The 23,028-nt window shown below is 36.8% G+C and overlaps 1 protein-coding gene across 1 annotated transcript in view; it reads right to left on the bottom strand.

Moving 5' to 3' along the window:
- Positions 1-23,028, bottom strand: part of HPSE2 (heparanase 2 (inactive)) — a 569,682-nt gene that overhangs the window by 335,117 nt on the left and 211,537 nt on the right. The window lies entirely within an intron of this gene.

The following is a 23,028-nucleotide window of genomic DNA, read 5'->3' as shown; positions in this document are numbered from 1 at the left end:
GGGGTCTCAGGGCAACGTGGCCAATACACCCAGAGTAAGGAGGTAGAATGTTATACATTATTTTTAACACTAGTACATTTATTGAATGCTTGTAAACTAAAGTTAAGAGCTCTTTCTGGTTCTCAATTGAAAATTTTTGAAGAAAAAAAAAAGATAATGGAGAAGTAAAGAAGCAGCTCTCAGCCTTAAAGAACTCTTACTTCAGTCTTCTTTTCTGGGTGATTAACAATAGTCATTGGACTTGCTCTGACACTGCCTTACCTAAACACTGTACATTATTCCACAGTAACATATCACAAGTGCAACAGGCATCCTGGTAGAAATAGGAGGCATCCTGGAATAGTAGAGAGACTTTGACGGGAGACAGATCCAGTTTAAATTTTGATCCTACTACTTACTAGCATTTGTCATCTTGAATTAATTAGCTGAACCTCAGTTTCCTTATCTAATCAGTCTGGATAATAATACCTGCTTTACAGAGTTGTTAGGAGAATTACATGAGATATGGTATTAAAGTACAAAACAGTGCCTGACATATAGTAGGTGTTCAACAAACTATAATTCCCTTTCCCTTCCTGTATCCCCAGCAACCGCCGAGTATTTATTGAAGATGTCTTTCACCACTGTAGCTAAGCTTATATGATAAAGATCACCCTATTTTGTGAATAAAAATTACTTTAAAAAGTGCTTAGAAAACTTAATATTAAACACATAGGGATGCAAAACATACCTAAGATACTAAAGTAAAAGCCTAAGACTGATAGTTGACTTGGGGAGTTCAAGCCTCTTCATGTATAATAGCAGATAATATTTACTGATGACAGGCCCAGAAGAAGAGTAATCACTCAATGTCAGTGTATTGCTTTGTAGCTTGCAAAGTGCTTCTACATTACATACCACATTTAAGACTCAGAATGACCCACAACAGAGACCTTAAACCCAGGTCAGCTGATCATCCAGTGATGTTTCCAATAGACCAAATTCAATGCAAAATACATCGGTTACTTTGTTAAAAGTCTTAAGGCACGGGACTTCCCTGGGGGTCCAGTGGTTAAGACTTCACCTTCCAACGTAGGGGGTGCGGGTTTGATCCCTGGTCAGGGAGCCAAGATTCCACATGCCCCCCAGACAAAAAACATAAAACAGAAGCAATATTGTAACAAGTTCAATAAAGACTTTAAAAAATGGTCCACATCAAAAATCTTTAAAAATAAAAATGTTTTAAGGCATGAGCATTGAGTCTTCCTTTATGACCTTGCTTAACTGAAAGGTATTAAGTTTTTGCCCACTCAGCTTCATGTGACCACCCTCTAGGAAGATAAATGTCCCAATTGACAGTAAACTGTGTGGGATTAAGAAATTTATGGTGTTTTTTGTATTGTTTTGTCTCTTACTTTTGTTGAAGAAATAGAACCAGATCTCTGATTTTCACCTACTAAAATTTCATTTCCCTCAATGATTATATGAGAAAGAGAAAAATATTTATTAGCTGTTTATTCATCTCAATTTTTTGTGGATTTAAATTTCCATCAGACATTTCTTCATTCTGAAGACATTTCTATCTCCACAAGAAAATATTTTTCTAGTCTTTGTGATACAGAAAATGTAGAATCAGAAATGGAAGATAGAATTAAACCAGAAGAAAAGCAAGAAAAGCTTAGCCAAGAAAGAAGAGAGGGACAGAGGGGAAAGTATCAGACAACAATGAGAAACAAGTCTATTGGATATAGAAGAAGTGGCTTGGAGAGGAAAAAGGACCTGACCAAATGTTGCTCTAGTCGTGGATTGTATTTCTTTGACCAAGACATAATATAGTTTCCAGCTTTCTAGGGGCAGCACATTAATTGGTGCCCATTGCCAAACTGTTTGCTAGGAGCTACAGGAGATAGTACAAATATTAAGATTTGGCCCCTCCTCTTAAGGGGTAAGAGACACATAAACAAGTAAGGTTCTTTAGTTAGTGCACAGGAGAGGCAAAGCAGGACCCAACAATACTTGGACAAAGAATTGCCCTCAGAGAAGACTGAACTATTTCTGGCTTTTGGTTTCCTTCTGAAATATCATAAAATGTCACCTTAAAGACACTTGATTTGTGAGAAAAACTAGTCTGAAACTTTCCCAAATGAATAACCCAAATGCCACTGACAAAGCCCAGGGATGTGGACAACTGACTGCCCACCATGGCTTGGAAATGCCTGAATCAGAGCAAATAAAATGAAATTAAAGCTCTCACTGGTGGAATCTGAGATGGATCTTCAAAATTTTTAAAGATTTCTTGAAAGAGAAGTATTTAAGAACTTTAAAAGAAGGGGATGATTTCTTAATAAAACCCAGCAAAGTACCATACTGAATGACTGATGGAGCCTCAAATCCACAAATAATTGAGGAGAATAAAGTAAACATCTAACATTTTTTTCCTCTTTCTCAAAAGATCAGTGAAGGAAATGAAATTTTAGTAGGTGAAAATGGAGGACTTCAGTATTGTGAGACCTAGTGCTATTTCTTCAAGAAAAATAAGAGGCAAAACAAACAAAACAAAAAACACTATGATTTCCTCAAACCCACACAATTTAGTATCAGTTGGGGCATTTATCTTCCTGGAAGGAACCATAAAATAAAAATTAAGATTGCTCCAATATGTTGCCTAAAGGCCAAATAGCAAGCATTTCTTAATCCAGGGCAGCCACATTTAGTAACTTCCTGTAACATCAGATGTTATATCTGAGCTAGTACCTTTTTACATACAGAATGAATGCCTCATAAGAAAAGTTGCCCAGGTCCTATGGAAAAGCACCCTAGTGGAAGCTGAGAAATGTGAACTGTGGCAGCACTAAGGTAACTGCCCTCTATACTCAAGGGCGAAGGAAGAAGAGCTTAGAAAATGGACATCCATCTGCTGCCAAACTGAAGTCAATTTTATCACATTCCAGATGTCCTGCTAGATAAGCATTCAGAAAATAATAGAAGGGAGGTTGTGGCAGACTTCACCCCAAGGCCAGGGCCCCTTCATCAAAGATCAATTAAAACTATTATAAAACTTTCCAAAGTTAAAGCAATATCAAAAAGTATATACACAGTATAATCTCAACAGCATAGAAAGTATTATACACTAAAAAACAAACAAAAAACCAAAAACATTGCAAGGAAATATGACAAAACATTCATTGTTTTCATCTTTAATGGTAAGATTATTATTTTTCTTCTATATACTTCAATAAAATTTGATACAATTTTATACTTTTCTGAATTTTCCATTTTTTCTACAATGAGCAAGCATTAGTTTCACAGTAAAAACAAAAAATGTTAAAGGGAAAAAAGAAAAATGAGAGGGACGGGAAAAACTTAGTTCTAAGGGGATAATTCTAGAATCTTTAGAATGTCGTCATCAACTCTGGAAGTTAGCATCACCAAAAGTCTGTGATTATGCTTTAAAAACATAACCAACAGCCTAAAATTTCGCATGCTCCAGTCACTGGTCTTTCTGTGTTTGCTTTTTCTCTGTGCAAACTTGATGAAATGCTAACAAAAATCTCATTCCACGAAAAGTGTGTGAGTGAGAAGAGAAAGAAAGGGAGAAATTTGCCCTTCAGGAGAGGAAGAGCATTTGGAAAGGGTGTGAAAAAGGAGTGACAAACTTTTGGAGATATATGAATGGGTAAAAGTGCAAATAAAACTCCAAATGAGATAAAATTGAGGCGGATCTTACCAAAAGGGAGGAGAGTATAGAAAGATTATAATGGACAGGAGAGAGCAGAGTATAAAAGAAAGCACAGCAGGAAACATACAAACTTTGTGTGTGTGTGTGTGTGTGTGTGTGTGTGTGTGTGTGTGTGTGTGTGTGTGTGTGTGTGTGTGTGTGTTTCACATAGGATTCACAACATTCCTCAGAAAATTCAATTTAGTTTCCCTGTTCTAGCTTGCTAACCAGAACCAATTTAATTTTAAATCTACACAGCAGAGCCAAGGGGGACGAAATATTTTGCAATTACTTTTAGCTCCCTTTTGGAAGGCAGAATAAGATTTAACCAGTTCTGCTCCAGCTACAGTAACCATCCAGGTTTGTCAGAAGCCTAGATGTGTCCTTTGGTTGAAGAGTAGAGAATAGAAAACTCTGTACTGCAATTACTTGCTTTGTTTAACAACTTAATGGGAGTGAATTTTTGAGAATGTGACAAATTGCTTTCAATTTATCTGCACAGGGCATGAAACACTGGTGCAAGAGAGCAATTTGTTTCAAAGACAATGTCTACCCCTTGCTATAAAACTGTCCACTGTCACACTCTATTTGACAACCAGTTAGGTGATTGTTGAAAAACTAGTTTATTACTGCATTTAACAAAGAGCAGAAAAATAATATATGACTCGTTACTTCTCAGCTACTAGGAAGACATTTCTCAGATATCAGTCTATACAAGCATTTAGGTTTTATACTCTATTGTGACAGATAGGTAAACAAGCTGATAAAATCAAGTGCATTCAAAAAGGAAAGGTTATCATATTCATGTATTCCCCTGGCCTGTCACGAAACTTCAAACAGTTTCTGGTTCTGCTTACCATCTGCACAGATTTATTCCAAATAATATAACAAAGTTTGTTTCTTGATTTCTTTCAACATAAATAGAACCATTAAGTTTTGGGAGTGTTTATATTCTGGGAGATCATCAGATCATCTATTCTGATTAGCCTTAACACATAGGCCTGGCCCCTGCCTCTACAGAGAGCTCCGCCCCTGCTCCCCTCCTCAGTCAGCACTTTCCACATTAGTATTGCTATATCTCTGGAGCATCTATCCTCAGAAACATTCCTTGCTATGCCTCCTACTGGGAAGAAATAAGGCTGCCATAGGTCTGACTCAAGTTCCCCTTGGGCTATACTGTGGTCTATCTTTATTAAAAGCAAAATAAGCGCCTCACTTGGGGACTTGGCAACTATTCCAGACTGTGCCAGGTTTTTCAGTTCTTGCTTTTTTGGTGAGGGAAGTAGGGAAGAAGGAAGCCATTTATAAATGCTATACACATACAGATCCACACAAGACTATTCCATTGTCGGTTTAAATGCAGACACCATCCCCATCACCCCAATTTACTGGTTGAAACTGGGAAAAGTTGAGGAAGAATCACTAGCATTTTTAAGAGAAAGAATTCTTGTTGGTAAAATAAGAGCTAAATTACAAACGTTCTGACTATATATATATTAGCTATCCAATAATTATGATTCAGGATTTAATTTTGTATGAAGTTGGTATCATCAGATTCCTGGATTGAGTGGGGGAAAAAACCTCAGCAATATAAATAATATAAACAATCTTCAGATGAGTAGGTGGAAATGATTCTGAAATAGATGATTCTGAAATCAATCACGGAATAGGGCTATTTCAAGGCACTAACCCTTGCCTTCATATCCTAGCTCCACCACTTAACTTCTCTGAGTGTCTAATTCTTCATCTTTAAAATGAAAATAATATTTTCTACCTCATAAAGCTGTTCTGAGGATTAAGTCACCTAGTTTGTACCTGAATGAGCACTCAATAACTGGCATCTAGTCTTATTATTACTATTATTTTTCTGGTGGATTGTTTTTACTTACCACTGTAGGCGGAAATATGAATGAATAAATGAATGAAGGAAATGAATGATGGAAGGAGCAAATAAACATATTGTAACAATTGTAAAGGACAGACTCTAGCAGGCACCTAGCATGGAAGTTTCATTTCTCTTTTTCAGTCTTTCTGATGGCAATGCCCACAGATATTTTAATGAAGAGCAGTCACACATGATTAGTGACATTTTTCTGCAGATACCACCTAATATTAAGGTACAGATTATATGAAAATGAAAATGATATCATGTCAGGGCCATGCTTGCCAGATAACTAAGGCCCTCAATTCTTGCCTATTGCATCACCATATTTATATATACACGTGACACATATATGAATGGTGTAGATCCCTTAGCAAGGCAACTGCTTTCAAATAATGAAAATGATAAGATTTAAACATCATCAACAATAAGTCCAGTTGATGAATATTGAAATTGAGGTTTCTAATGGTTCCTTAAGTACATTTTCATCTTATTCATTTACATCCCATAATACAAATATCTGTTCAAGGAGACTCTGTGGTAGAGACTGTGAGTAACACTAAGAATGTAACTCAATTTTGGTTCAGTTCACCAATATTTGATGAGCACCTCTCATGGGCCAAGCACTGTGCTAGGTACAAGAGTTGTAAAGACCGTATGCTAACACATATATATGGAATTTAAGAAAAAAATGTCATGAAGAACCTAGGGGTAAAGCAGGAATAAAGACGCAGACCTCTTAGAGAACGGACTTGAGGTTATGGGGAGGGGGAAGGGTGAGCTGTGACAGGGCGAGAGAGAGTCATGGGCGTATACACAGTAACAAACGCAGTAAGGTAGATAGCTAGTGGGAAGCAGCCGCATGGCACAGGGATATTGGCTCCGTGCTTTGTGACAGCCTGGAGGGGTGGGATGGGGAGGGTGGGAGGGAGGGAGACGCAACAGGGAAGACATATGGGAACATATGTTTATGTATGACTGATTCACTTTGTTATAAAGCAGAAACTAACACACCATTGTAAAGCAATTATACCCCAATAAAGATGTTAAAAAAAAAAAAGTTGTAAAGAAAAATAAGACACAACCTGGGCCCTTGAGGAAAGGGTGCAAATAATTATAATACAAAACATGGAGACTGGTAGGAGATTCAGTAGGAATACAAAAGATGCAGTGATCAATTCTGGAAAGAAATCAGGAAAAGCTTCAAAGAAAATGTGATACCTGGCCAGATTTTTAGTAGCAGTATGCCAAATGGACACAAAAGAGTACAGTCTAGACAAAGAAAAGAGAATTACACAGGCATGCAGTGTGCAGAGAACTACAAATGTTTCAGTAGCACTGGAATAGAAAGCACATGGGGGAGAAGAGAAAGTGATAAGGTTAGCAAGGTGAGGAGGGTTGAGTTATAAATTGCCTCTCTCACTTGTCATGCTAGGTGGCTTGGAATTTTTTCCTCTAAATGCTAGAAAGCCATTAAAGTTTTCTACAAGGGTCAGATTTGTGTTTTGTACCTGTAGAGAAGGTGAACGAAACAGCAACAAGACAGGGGCAAAGAGAACAGATAAAAAGCTACTAAAATGATCCAAGGAAGCGAGGAGGAGGGATCTCAGCTAATCTAATAGGGAATGGAGAGAAAGAACAATTTTTAAAAATATTCAAGAGACAAAATTATCATTCTAGATTAATCAGTATTTATGGAAAAGTGAAAGTGAAAAGTATATACAAGAGTATCCTTTCTACTCATACCAGAATAGAAATTTGAAGCACTTAGAAAAATTATTAGATACCAAAATGGCATAGCTTTAATAGATTCCAGAAACTAAAAATGTCAGATTGTTAGATATGGTGTCTAGAAAGGAAGAGATGAAGGGATTTTTATGAACAATGTACTTTGATACCAGAGGATTTACAAGTAGGGGAAAATATCACTGAAATGGAAAGTCTGCTTCTTGGTTCACTTGACAGTAGCAGTAAATTTTGGCAGTTTGGCAACACAATATGTAACTGTGGCAGACATGAAGATGCCCCACTCAGCTCTCCCTTCAAGAGAACCTACTGCTAGAAGCCTAGCGATTTGACAGCCTCCAACTGCTGCACCTTTAAATCCACGACAGCATTCACTCCGAGGCCATGCTCCCAACCCCATCCCCCACCTTCTGCTCTCAAGCAATGACTAAGCACAGAAGATGCAGCAGAGCTAGGCCATCTCCCCAATGCTGATATCTCGGACAGGGAACGTTTGCCTAAAGACTCCCATCAGCCTAGTCAAGACTTTCTCAGAACTGCATAGCAGTCTGAGTTCTTCCTGACCAATTTTCTTTCCTTCTCTTGATCCTTTCACAAGTGTCAGACCTGCATCACTGTCTGAAGGCTCTCCCTGCCTACCCCTGCTCCTTTCCCCTTACTCTCCATGGGTGTTTCTCCAAATAAACCTCATACATATCTAATTCCTCTCTTGTTATCTGCTTCTCAGAGGACCTGAACTGAGACAATTGTTTACGTAATTTTATTAAGAATAAGAATTATACCTGGAACTAACACAGTGTAGATCAATTATACTTCAATTTTTCTTTTAATTAGGAAACATGAGCCATGCCAATATATGTGAAAACAGATGAAATGAACAATTTTCAAGAAAAATTTAAATTACCAAAATTTACTCAAGAAGGATTATAAAACCCCCAAATCAATTACCTTTAAAGAAATAGAACTACTAATGAAATACCTACCTCCATGAAAGACACCAGACTCAAATGTTTTACAGAAATAGTCAAACCCTATGAAATGGTTTCAGAGCTTAGAAAGACAGAGAAAATAACCCAACTCATTTTATGAGGTTAGAATCAGAATACCTTTGATATAAAAAACAAATAAAGACACTATAAGAACAAAGAATAGGAATCACAAGAAAACATGAGGCCCCACCACAGAGAATCTCACTCCTAAACCAGCTCCAGGAGACAGAAATGTAGCTAGTTCTCAGGATTTTCCAGAGATGATACAATGGCCTAGTGTTGAACAGCCCTCACAGACAAACACTTTATTCCTAATGACTAACCCACTTCCCTTGGGTCATATGTTCCATTCTAACTTCCAGAACATCTTTTACTAACATTTCATATAATTTAATTAAATTAGATTAAACTTCCCATAAAACCAGATTGAACTAAAAATAGTGAAAACTCTATCCATAAGAATTTCATTTTAAACCAAGTGAATTCTCAACTTAAATAATCATAGCCTCCTCTTTGAGCTCCAGGGGCACAAGCAATTCAGGCAGACAACATAGTCTTCCCTTGAGTACAACATTCATCCATTTCTCCGGAGAATTTGCCTTTCCTGCTACAAGAAACTTCATCCAGCTGCCAGGAGAATATTTGGATGACATTGCCTCACAGTCAGCGCACAAGAATTCTAGTCAAGGCGAGTAGCCTGGCATGATAGTTAAGTGTACAGGCTCTGTACTCCTACACACTTGAGTCTAAATCCTGGCTTCACTAGGTGCTCAAACTGGGTGACCTTAGGCAAGTTTTTTCCCTCTCTGATCCTCAGTTCTCTCAATTGTAAACTGATTATAATAACAGTACCTATCTTGTGCACTTGTTGTGAGGATTAAATGAGCCAAGGCAGATAGAGCATTTAGCACAGTTGCTGGCACATACTGAATAAACAGTAACTGGAAGTTACTATTATTTATGTCATTCTTGTCAGTGGGAACATCTGCTCTGGGAATGGACAGAGGTGCTCTCCACATCTGTGAAGCCAGTGACCTTCTAAAGTGATATGGCCTCTTTTTTGACTAGAAAGCTAAGAAGTTATGTAAGTGGCCACACATTAAGACCCAGCCTTCACTCATGACAGCAAAAGGGAAGCTGGCCTCTCTCTGCATAAGGGGCAGACAGCTGGAGAGGGCCAGAAGAGGGATTACCAAAAGATTATGATGGTCTGGGGAAAGCTGAAATAACCATTTTAACAGACAGTTTGTGCTCCAATTACCATCTAAATGTTCATGGTAAATAAGGATCCATAAAAACACATCTGTAAAACCCCAACTTTACTGACTAGGGCTTTACATGGTTCATTAGCACATACTCCTTTGCCCAACTGTGACATCACTTATCGGCACAGACCTTCTCTTTTCAAAGTCTGTTCTCTAGTAGTTGGAGCCAGTGTCCTGTGAGGAAATTTTCTGAAATCAGTGCAGAGACCTCCTCAAACGGGTGCAAAAGAACCTTAAGGAAATACTTTCGATGATGTTCTGTCACCTACGCTCGTGCTCTTCTTTTAAGGTAAGGGTTGGTCACTATAAATTAGTAAGGTGAATATTTGTGAGGAAAGATTTATGTGCTAGGTGCAAGTGATCAGCTGTAAGAAAAGGGCTAAATCTAGGACCTTTCCATCATTCCCAGAGATTCTGCGAGCTACCTAATATCCTTTAATAAATTCCCCTGATGCTTAAACTAGTTACAGTGACTTCTATAGTTTCAACTATGAATCCAATTTGACAAAAAAGTCTGGAGATGTCCTATCTGGATCTTGATATTATGGAGACAAGAGTTCAAGTCCCAGCTCTGCCATTTACTGGCCTTATTACCCTGAACAAGCCACTCAGTCTCTCTGGATCTCCGTTTCCTCATCAGTATATGCAGGAACCATAACAGTATGTTCCCTGTAAGGCAGTTGAGGATTACTAGAGATAATGTGTGTAATGTTCTTAGCACAGTGCTTGGTACATTGTTCCTGCTCATATAAAGTACACCCAACCATTATGATTATCAAATTATTGATTATTACCTTCTTAGTAGAAGGTAGGGTGTCTCAGAGCCTAACAAATTGAAGTTAAGCTACAAAAGGCCATCAGGCTAAGCAAAACAAGTATGTTTGCCTTTGCCTTGGAGATGTCCCACTCTGAAACACAGGATGAATGGACACACAGGGAGAGGATTCTCACAATTGTTGAGCACAAACATGGCAGCAACATGAAACAGACACCCACGAGAAGGAGTCAGGAAGAAAAGCAGGGAAGGAGGAAAACAAATGAAATACTTCTGAGCACCTATCTGAATCATATTCTATGAAATGACAGGAAAACAAAAGGGAACAAAAATGATTTGCCCCCTCCTCGGGGCTCTTAGTGCATCTATGATTGGCAAACAGTAAGATTATTTGTTTCTGGTAATGAAATATGCCTGCACAACAACAAAGTTACATCGTAACGCTCCTTGTTATATTATAAATAAAATTCTAGGGATAATAGTGGGAGAGTTGGATCTGTATATAATGAAAAATAAAGTTAAGTTTAAGAACAAAATTAAGGTATTTACTCTATGGCTATGTGCCAGGTTAGGCACTGGAAATATAGATGCAAATAAGACATAGACTTAGTCTTCAGGAAACTCAGATTCTAGGGGCAGACAATATGTAAGCAGTTTATTATAAATCCTGCTATCAAGCTACTGCTTACACTGGCTTTTCCTTCCATCTGAATGGTTTTTCTCCTAGATAGGCACATGATTAACTCCCCAACCTGTTTAAATCTTTGCTCCAATATCATTGTCTCAATTAAGCATAATCTGACCATTCCAAAATCATACTTCCTCCCTGCAAATCTAGAATTCTCACTGCCCCTTACCCTGCCCTACTTTGTTTTTCTGTAGCATTAATTAATCATTTTTTCATCCAGGCTTATTGAGATATAACTGACATACATACATATATTTAAGGTGTACAGCATAATGATTTTACTTACATACATCATGAAATGCTTACCACAAGCTTAGTGAACATCTATCATCATATATTGATACAAAATTAAAGAAATAGAAAAAATATTCTTTCCTTGTGATGAGAACTCTTACAATTTACTCTCTCAACTTTCACATATAACATAGAGCAGTGTTAATCATATCTATCATGTTGTACATTACATCCCTACTACTTATTTATCTTATAACTGGAAGTTTGTACATTTTGACTGCCTCCATCCAATTCCCCCTCCTCCCATCCCTACTTCTGATAACCATAAATATAATCTCTTTTTTATGAGTTTCATTGTTTATTGTTTTTGAGAAATAATAAACCTACAATACTATGTTACTTCCTGTTACACAACACAGTGATTTGATATTTCTATACATTTCAAAATAATCACCATAATAATTCTAGTTACAATCTATCACCATACAATTGGATTCATTTATTTGTTTTTCTTCTCTGGTTACTGTGGCTAGGACTTCCAAAACTATGTTGAATAAATGTGGTGAGAGTGGGCATCGGTTGTCTTGTTCCTGATCCTAGAGGCAATACTTCCAGCTTTTCACCACTGAGTATGAGGTTAGCTGTGGGTTTGTCATATATGGCCTTCATTATATTGAGGTATGGTTCCCTCTTTGCCCACTTTCTGAAGAGTTTTTATCATAAATCGGTGTTGAATTTTATCAAAAGATTTTTCTGCATCTATTAAGATGATCATACGGTTTTTATTCTTCAGTTGGTTAATGTGGTGTATCACATTGACTGATTTGCAGGAATTGAAAAATCCTTGCATCCCTGAGATAAATCCCACTTGATCCTTTTAATGAACTGTTGGATTCAGTTGGCTAGTATTTTGTAGAGGATTTTTGCATCTATGTTCATCATTGATACTGGCCTGTAATTTTCCTTTTTTGTGGTATCTTTATCTGGGTTTGGTATATGGGTGATGGTGGCCTCACAGAATGAGTACAGAAGAGTTCCTTCCTCTGAAATTTTTTGGAATAGTTTCAGAAGGATGTTAACTCTTCTCTAAATGTTCAGTAAAATTCTCCTGTGAAGCCATCTGCTCCTGGACTTCTGCTCGTTGGGAGTTTTTTAAATTACTGATTCAATTTCAGTGCTGGTAATTGGTCTGTTCATATTTCCTATTTCTTCCTGGTTCAGTCATGGGAGATTATACCTTTCTAAGAATGTGCCCATTTCTTCTAGCGTGTCCATTTTATTGGCATATAGTTGTTTGTAGTAGTCTCTTACAATCCTTTGTATTTTTGTGGTGTTGGTTGTAACTTCTTTTTCATTTCTGATTTTATTGATTTGGGCTCTCTTTTTTTCTTGTTGAGTCTGGCTAAAGGTTTATCAATTTTGTTTATCTTTTCAATTAACTGGCTCTTAGTTTCATTGATCTTTTCTATTGGCTTTTGGGGTTTTGTTGTTGTTGTTGTTTCTATTTCATTTATTTCTGTTCTGATCATTTTGATTTCCTTCCTTCTATTAACTTTGGGTTTTGTTTGTTCTTCTTCCTCTTGTTTCCTGAGGTAAGCTTGTATTCCTATAAACTTCCCTCTTAGAACTGCTTTTGCTGTGTCCCATAGGTTTTGGATTGTTGTGTTTTTGTTTTCATTTGTCTCTAGGTATTTTTTGATTCCCTCTTTGATTTCTTCAGTGGTTGGTTGTTTAGTAGCATATTGTTTAGCCTCCAGTGTTTCTGTGTTTTGCAGTTTTTTTCTTGTAGTTAATTTCTAACCTCATAATGTTGTGGTTGGAAAAGATCCTTGACATGATTTCAGTTTTCTTCAATTTACTGAGACTTGCTTTGTGGCCCAGCATGTGATCCATCCTGGAGAACGTTCCACGGGCACCTGTATTCTGCTGCTTTCAGATCAAATGCTCTATAAATATCCATTAAGTCCATCTGGTCTAATGTGTCACTTAAGTCCTGTGTTTCCTTATTGATTTTCTGCCTGGATGATATGTCCATTGATGTAAGTGGGGTGTTAAAGTCCCCCATTGTTATTGTGTTACTGTCAATTTCTGCTTATATGTCTGTTAACATTTGCCTCATATATTATGGTGCTCCTATGTTGAATGCATATATATTTACAATTGTTATATCTTCTTCTTGGATTGATCCTTTGATCATTATGCAGTATCCTTCTTTGTCTCTTCTACCAGTCTTCTTTTAAAGTCTATTTCGTTTGATATAAGTATTGCTACTCTGTTTTCCTTTTGATTTCCATTTGCATGGAACATCTTTTTTCATATCCTAACTTTCAGTCTGTATGTGTCTCTAGATCTGAAGTGCAGCATATATACAGGTTCTGTTTTTATATCCATTCAGCCAATCTATGTCTTTTGGTTTGAGCACTTAGTCCATTTACATTTAAGGTAATTACTGATATGTATGTTCCTATTGCCATTTTGTTAATTGTTTTGGATTTGTTTTTGTAAATCTTTTTTCTTCCTTTCTTTTGTTCTCTTCTCTTGTGATTTGATGACTATCTTTCATGTTATGTTTGGATTCTTTTTCCTTTTTGTGTGTTTATCTATTATAGATTTTTGGTGTGCAGTTACCATGAGATTTTTGTATAGCAGTCTATATACGTGCTTCTTTTAAGTTGCTGATCTCTTAATTTCAAATGCATTTTAGATACCCTGCATTTGTACACTCTCCCCTCATGATTACTATTTATAATATTATATATATATATATATATATTTTTTTTTTTTTTTTTTGCAGTACGTGGGCCTCTCACTGTTGTGGCCTCTCCTGTTGCGAAGCACAGCCTCCGGACACGCAGGCTCAGCAGCCATGGATCACGGGCCCAGCCGCTCCACGGCATGTGGGATCCTCCCGGACCGGGGCACGAACCCATGTCCCCTGTATCGGCACGTGGACTCTCAACCACTGCGCCACCAGGGAAGCCCTATAATACTATATTTTAATCTAATTGTTTTGTGTAGGCCTAACAGCTTATTGTGGATACAAATGACTTTACTAGTTTGGCTTTTAACCTCCCTATTAGCTTTGTGTGCAGATGATTTCCTATCTTACTGTATGTTCCCCTTTAGCAGTTAGCTTTTCCACTGGATAATTTTCCTGTTTCTAGTTGTAGTCTTTTCTTTTCTGCCTAGAGTAGTTCCTTTAGCATTTGTTGTAAAGCTGGTTTCGTGGTGCTGAATTGTTTTAGCTTGTCTGTAAAGCTTTTGATTTCTCCATCAAATCTGAACACAAGTCTTGCTGGGTAGAGTATTCTTGGTTGTAGGTTTTTTCCCTTTTATCACTTTAAGTTTTTCATGCCACTGCTTTCTGGTCTGCAGAGCTCTGCTGAAAAATCAGCTGATAGCCTTATGGGACTTCCCTAGTTTGTTGCTTTTCACTTGTTACTTTTAATATTCTCTCTTTATCTTTAATTTTTTTCACTTTAATTACAAGGTGTCTTGGCTCTGTATGGAACTCTGTGCTTCCTGGACTTGGGTGACTGTTTCCTTCCCCGGGTTAGGGAAGTTTTCAGCTCTTATCTCTTCAAATATTTTCTCAGGCCCTTTCTCTCTTTCTTCTCCTTCTGGGACCCATATAATGAGAATATTAGCTCACTTGATATGGTCCCAGAGGTCTCTTCAACTGTCCTCATTTTTTTAAATTCATTTTTCTGCTTGGCAGCAGTGATTTCTGCTAGTCTGTCTTCCAGTTCACTGATCCATTATTCTGCCTCATTTAGTCTACTATTGATTCCTTCTAGTGTATTTTTCATTTCAATTATGTATTCTTCATCTCTTTTTGGTTATTCTTTATATTTTTTAATTCCTTTTTAATAACTTCTAATTTCTCGCTCTGTGCATCCATTCTACTCCTGAGTTCTTTGATCACCCTATGACACTTACTTGAACTCTTTCTCAGGTAGATTGCCTATCTCTATGTCACTTAGTTCTTCTTCTGGAGTTTTATCTTGTTCCTTTGTCTGAAACAAATGCCTCTGTTGCTTCATTGTGTCTAAATTGCTATTTGTATTTTTATGTTGTGGCAGTTCAGTTACGTTTCTCGACCTTGGAGAGGTAGCTCTCTGTAGGAGACAATACATGCGTCCCAACAGTACACTCGTCTCATGACCCAAGGGCCAGGGGCCAGCTGATCCCAGGGTGGCTTCTGGACTGTGTTTGCAGGACTGTAGTTTTACTGCTTCTGGTGTATGCCCCCAGTGAGTGAGGTTAGTCTAGAGGCTTGTGCAGGCTTCCTGATGGGAGGAACTCGGTCTTGGCCCTTTGGTGGCCTGTGTTGTGTCTAGGGCAGTGTCTACAGGTGGCTATGGGCTCAGGAAGTCTTTAGGCAGCCTATCTGCTGATGGATGGGCACGTGTCCTCACCCAGCTAGTTGTCTGGCCTGAGGCTTCCGAGCACTGGAGCCTACAGGCTAGTGGGTGGGGCCAGGTCTTGGTGCTAATAACCCAAGCAAGATGTCAGTCTCCAGAAGAGTTCACGCAGATGAATACTTCCCAATATGTCTAACACCAGTGTCTATGCTTCCAGGGTAAGCCACAGCCACCCTCTGTCCCCCACAGGAGACCTTCCGAGACCAGTAGGTAGGTCTGGTCCAGATTCCTATCAAATTTACTGCTTTTGCCCTTGATCCTGATGCACATAAGATTTGGTGTGAACCCTTTAAGAGTGAAGTCTATATTTCCTCCAATTCTGTGGAGTGCCTGCAATCAAGCTTTGCTGTCCTTCAAAGCCAAATCCTCTGGGGACTCCTCTTCCCTGTGCCAGACTCCTGGTCTGGGGAGCCTGACATGGGGGTCAGAATGCTCATTCCTGTGGGAGAACCACTGTAATATAATTATTCTCCAGTTTGTGGATTGCCTACCCAGGAGGTATGGGATTCAATCATATCATGAGTCTGCCCCTCCTACTGGTCTCACTGCGGTTCCTTCCTTATGTTTTTAGTTGTAGATCTTTTCTGGTATATTTCAGTCCTTCTCAACGCTGGTTCTTCTGCAGATTTTTGTGACTCAGGTTTGCTCATGAAAGGAGGTGAGTTCAGGGTCCTTCTCCACCTCTTGGCTGCTCTTGCCAATGGTATTTTGATAGGGATTGCATTAAATCTGTAGATTGCCTTGGATAATATGGTCATTTTAGCAATATTAATTCTTCCAATTCAGGCACACTGTATATCTTTCCATCTGTTTATGCCATTTTCAATTTCTTTCATCGGTGCCTTATAGTTTTCCAAGTACAAGTCTTTAACTTCCTTAGAGTTATTCCTAGGTATTTTATTCTTTTTGATGTGATTGTTAATGGGATTATTTTCTTAATTTCTCTTTCTGATAGTTTGTTACTAAGTGTATAAAAATGCAACAGATATCTGTATATTGATTTTGTATCCTGCAACTTTTCCAAATTCATTGATGAGCTCTAGTAATTTTTAGATTTAGATTTAGTAGTTTTTAGTTTTTAGATGTTCTAGTGGCATCTTCAGGATTTTCTATGTATAGTGTCATGTCATCTGTAACAGTGACAGTTTTACTACTTTCCCAATTTGGATTCTTTTTATTTCTTTTTCTTGTCTGACTGCTGTGGCTAGGACTTCCAATACTATGTTGAATACAAGTGGTGAGAGTGGTCATCCTTGTCTTGTTCCTGATCTTAAAGGAAATGTTTTCAGCTTTTCACCACTGAGTATGATGTTAGCTGTGGGTTTGTCATATGTGGCCTTTATTATATTGAGGTATGTTCCCTCTATAACCCACTGTAAAGAGTTTTTATGATAAGTGGATGTTGAATTTTGTCAAAAGATTTTTCCACATGTATTGAGATGACCATATGATTTTTATTCTTCAATTTGTTATTGTGTTATATCACATTGGTTGATTTGTGGGTGCTGAACCATCCTTGCATCCCTGGGATAAATCCCACTTGATCATGGTATATGATCCTTCTAAGGTATTATTGAATGAAGTTTGCTAATATTTTGTTGAGGATTTTTGCATCTATGCAAAATTCACCAGTAACATTGGTCTGTAATTTTCTTTTTTTGTGATATCTTTATCTGGTTTTGATATCAGGGTGATGCTGGCCTCATAGAATGGGTGCAAAAGTGTTCCTTCCTCTGCAGTTTTTTGGAATAGTTTCAGAAGGATAGGTGTTAAATTTTCTCTAAATGTTTCATAGCATTCACCTGTGAAGCCATCTGCTCCTGGACTTTTACCTGTTGTGAGTTTTTTAAATTACTGATTCAGTTTCAGTGCTGGTAATCGGTCTGTTCATATTTCCTATTTCTTCCTGGTTCAGTCTTGGGAGATTGTACCTTTCTAAGAATCTGCCCATTTCTTCTAGCTTGTCCGTTTTATTGGTGTATAGTTGTTTGTAGTAGTCTCTTCTGATCCTTTGTATTTCTGTGGTGACAGTTGTTACTTCTATTTCATTTCTGATTTTATTGATTTGGGCCCTCTCTTGGTCTGGCTAAAAGTTCATCAATTTTGTTTATCTTTTCAAGGAACCAGCTCTTAGTTTCATTGATCTTTTCTACTGTTTTTTTCAGTCTCTATTTCATTTATTTCTACTCTGATCACTATGATTTCTTTCCTTGTGCTAATTGTGGGTTTTGTTTCTTCTTCTTTTTCTGGTTCCTTTAAGTGTAAGGTTAGGTTCTTTGAGATTTTTCTTGTTTCTTGAGATAGGCCTGTATTGCTATAAATTTCCCTCTTAGAACTGTTTTTGCTATGTCCCATAGATTTCTGGATCATTGTGTTCTCATTTTGATGAGAATATACTTTGATTTCTTGTTTGACTTCTTCAGTGATCCATTGTTTTTTTTTAATTATTGGAGTATAATTGCTTTACAATGTTGTGTTTGTTTCTGCTGTACAATGAAGTGAATCAGCTATATGTATATGTATATCCCCTCCCTCTTGGACCTCCCTTCCACCCCCCATCCCACCCATCTAGTTCATCACAGAGCACCGAGCTGAGCTCCCTGTAGAGTCAAGATACAGAACTTTTCCATCATCATAAGGATCCTTCATATTCTCCTTTTACAGCCATATCCATTTCCCTTCTATGTCAACCCCCTTCCCAATTTAACTCTTGACAACCACTAATATGCTCTCCTTTCTATAGTTTTGTAACTTCAAGAATGTTACACAAATGGAATCATTCAATATGTAATCTGTGAGGATTCACTTTTATTCAATCAGCATAATTTTCTGGAGATTCATCCAAGTTGTTGTGTGTACCAGTTATCTGCTCATTTCCATGCTGAGTAGTATTCTATACTACTTTGGATGCCTCACTGAAGGACATCTAGGAAGTTTTGTTTCGCATTTTGGGCTATTACAAATAAGCTACTATCAACAATCATGTACACGTTTTTGTGTAAACACATTTTCATATTTCTTGGATAACATCCAGTAGTACAACTGCTGGGTTGAGTGGTGATTGCATGTTTAGTATTTTTAAGAAACTGCCAAAATGTTTTCCAGAATGGCTGTGCCATTTTACATTACCACCAACAACGTACGTTTCTTCACATTTTTACCAACATTTGTTGTTGCTATTTTTAATTTTAGCCAATCTGATTACTGTGTAGTGCTTTCAATTTGCATTTCCCTACTGGCTAATGGCACTGAACACGTTTTCGTTTGCTTACTTGCCATCCATACATCCTCTTCAAGTGAAGTATTTGTCATGTCTTCTGTTAGTTTTCTAACTGCATTGCTTGGTTTTTTAATGTTGAATTTTGAGAATTCCTTAAATATTCTATTTTGTCAGATATGTGATTTGCAAACATTTTCTCCCAGTGTGTAGCTTGTCTTTTTATCCTTTTAGGAGGAATTTCTACAGAGCAAACTTTTAACTTTGATGAACTGTGATGTAATAATTTTTTTAATGGATCATGCTTTTGGTTCCAAGTCTAAGAATTGTTGGCCTAGCCCTAGATCCTGAAGATTTTTCCTTATGTTTTTTTTTTCTGGAAAGTTTATTTTTATGTTTTGTATTTTGTCTATAATCCATTTCAAGTTATATTTGCATAAAATGTGAGATAGACCAAGGCCCATTTTTTTGCCTATGATGTCCGATTGCTCCAGCACCATTTTTTGAAAAGGTTCTTTCCTCCTTTGAATTGCTTCTGCACCTTTGTCAAAAATCAATTGGGCATATTTGTGTGGGGCTACATACAGAGCCTCTGTTCTCTTCTACTGATCTGTGTCTATCCATCTGCTATTACTACACATTCTTGATTACTACAGCTACCTAATAAGTCTTGAAATTGGTAAGCTGATTCTTCACGCTTTGCTTTTCTTTTTCAAAATTACTTCAACTATTCTACTTCCTTTGTTTTTCCATTTAACATTTAAAATAACCTTGCTGTATTTACAAAAAATCCTTGCTGGAATTTTGATAGGAATTACATTAAATCTGTATATTAATTTGGGGAGAACTGACATTTTATTATGTTGTCTTCCAATCAATAAACATGGCATGTCTCTCCATTTATTTAGATCTTTTCTTGTTTCTTTCATGTGTATTTTATAGTTTTCAGCATACAAGTCCTGTACATGTTTTGGTAAATTGATACCTAAGCATTTCACTTTTTTGAGCAATTATAAATGGTATTGTATTTTTCATTTCAATGTTCACATGTCCGTTGTTAGTATAAAGAAATAAAATAGATTTTATATGTTGATCTTACATTCTACTACCTTGCAGAATTCATTTTTCAATTCTAGTTTTTGGCTGGGTTTTTTTGGTTTTGTTTTGTTTTTTTGGTAAACTCCTTAATATTTTCTACAGAGGTAAGCATGTCATCTGCAAATAGAGAGAGTTTTATTTTTCCTTTCTCTCCTATATAGCTTTTATTCCCTTCTCTTGCCTTATTGCAGTGACTAGAACTTTCAGCATTATCTTGATTAAGAAGTGCTAACAGCAGACATCCTTGCCTTGTTCCCAGTCTTGGGGAGAAAGCATTTAGTTTTCACGATTAAGTATAATGTTAGCTGTGTCTTTTATGTAGGTGCTCTTTACAAGTTGAGGAAGTTCCCCTCTATTCCTATTTTTCTGAGTTTTTGCCTTGAAAAAAGTGTTGAATTTTTTCAAATGCTTTTTCTGCATCAATTGACATATCATATTTCTTCTTTAGTACCTTAATATGGTGGATTACACTGATTCCTTTTTGAATACTGAATTCCTTTTTGAATACTGAATCAGCCTTACATGCCTGGAATAAATCCCACTTGATCACAGTGTATATTTCTTTTTATATATTGCTGAATTTTATTTGCTAATATTTTAAGAATTTTTGCATCTGTATTAATAAGGGATGTTGGTCTGTAGTTTTATTTGTACTTTGTTTTTATAGTTTTGATATCAGGGCATATTGGCTTCATAAAATGAATTGAGAAATGGTCCCTTCTCTTTTATTTTCTGGAAAAATTGCATAGAAGTCCTGTAGAATTCTCCAGTGAAACCATTCGAGGCTGGAAATTTCTTTGCATGGAGTCTTTAAATTATGAAGTCAATTATATTTATAGTTACACAACTATTTAAATTAGCTATTTCATATTGGGTGAGTAGTGGTAGTTTATGTTTTTTGAGGAATTGGTCCATTTAATTTAGGTTGTCAAATTTATGTGTACAGAGTTATTAGTATTATTCCTTTGTACTTTTGGTGTCTGCAGGGACTGTAGTGATAGCCTATTTCATTCCTCATATTGGTAATTTATGTTTCTCTTTTTCTTTTTCTGTTCTACTAACCTATCAATCTTAATGCTCTTTTCAAATCATCAGCTTTTTGTTTTGTTGATTTTTTCTTTTGTTTTTCTGTTTTTGATTTAATTGATTTCTGCTCCTTATTTCTTTCCTTCCTCTTACTTTCGGTTTATTTTGCTCTTCTTCTACGTCTTAAGATGGGAACTTAGAGTATTGAATGAAGACTTTTCTTCTTTTCTAATGTATGAATTTTGTGCTGTAAGTTTCCCTCCCAGAACTGCTTTGGCTGTGTGCTACACATTTTGATATGTTGTGGGTTTTTTCCGTTTTCAATCAGTTCAATGTATTTTTTTAAATTTCCCTTGAGACTTCCTTTTTAAATTTTTTTTTAATTTTTTATGCAATTTTAAAGGTAACTTTCCATTTAGTTATGACAAAGTATTAGCTATATTCCCTGTGTTGTACAGTAAATCCTTGAGCCTATCTTATACCCAATAGTTTGTACCTCCCACTCGTCCACCCCTAGATTGCCCCTCCTTCCATCCCCACTGTTAACCATTAGTTTGTTCTCTATATCTGTGAGTCTGATTCTTTTTGGTTATATTAAATAGTTTGTTGTATTTTTTATTCCACATATAAGTGATATCATACAGTATTTGTCTTCCTCTGTCTGACTTATTTCACTTAGCATTATGCCCTCCAAATCCATCCATGTTGTTGCAAATGGCAAAATTTTGTTCTTTTTTATGGCTGAGTAGTATTCCTGTGTGTGTGTGTGTGTGTGTGTGTGTGTGTGTAATCTTCTTTATCCATTTATCTGTTGATGGACACAAGTTATTTTCATATCTTGGCAATTGTAAGTAATGCTGCTATGAACACTGGGGTACTTGTATCTTTTCAAACTAATGTTTTTGTTTTTGTTTTTTGGATATATACCAAGAGTGGAATTGCTGGGTAATGTGACAGCTCTATTTTTAGTTTATTTGAGAAAACTCCAAACTGTTTTCCATAGTGGCTACACCAAATTACATTCCCATGAACAGTGTACAAGGGTTCCCTTTTCTCCACATCCTTGCCAACATTTGTTATTTGTATTCTTTTTGATGATAGCCATTCTGACACGTGTGAGGTGATATCTCATTGTGGTTTTAATTTGCATTTCCTTATGATTCATGATGTTGAGCATATTGAAATTTCCTTTTTGACCCATGAATTATTTCCTGTGTGGTTTATTGTTTAGTTTCCAAATATTTGGAGATTTTCCTCCTATCTTTCTGTTATTGATTTCTAGTTTGTTTCCATTGTGGTTGGATAACACACTCTGTATGATTTCAATTGTTTTAAATTTGTTAAGTTTGCTTTATGACCCAGGATGTGATCCACCTTGGTATATGTTCTGCAGGCATTTGAATGTGTATTCTGCTATTGTTGGTGGAATGCTCTATAAATGCAGATTAGATCCTCTTGGGTGATGATATTAGTGAGTGCTTCTATACCCTGCTAATTTTCTGTGTAGTTGTTAAGTGTTGCTTTTCTCTGGTTGCTTTCAAGATCTTTGTTTTTAGTTTTCAGAAGTGCAATTACAATGTGTCTTGATGTTTATTTCTTTAGGCTAGACCTGTTTGGGGTTCACATAGCTTCTTGAATCTCTAGGTTTATACCTTTTGCCAAGTTTTCAGCCATTATATCTTTGAGTACTTTCTCAGCCTCAACTTCTTTTTCCTCCCTTTTCAAAACCCTAATCACAAGAATATTAGCTCATTTGTTATCATCCCTCAGGTCCCCAAGGCTCTGGGGTTTTTTTTTTTAGTTATTTTCTCCATTTGTTCAGATTGAGTATTTTCTATTGCTTTTTTCCAGTTCATTGATTCTTCCCTCTGTTCTTTCTATTCTGCTCTTGAACACATACACTGCACTCTTTTATTTTGGTTATTGCACTTTTCAGTTTTAAATTTTCCATTTGTTTTTCTTTTTTTGGCCACGCTATACAGTTTGC

This window comes from Stenella coeruleoalba (genome assembly GCF_951394435.1).
Source record: "Stenella coeruleoalba genome assembly, chromosome: 16".
Classification (NCBI taxonomy): Eukaryota; Metazoa; Chordata; class Mammalia; order Artiodactyla; family Delphinidae; genus Stenella; species Stenella coeruleoalba.
The sequence above is the reverse complement of the archived record's forward strand: the minus strand, read 5'-3'. Positions and strand labels throughout refer to the sequence as shown.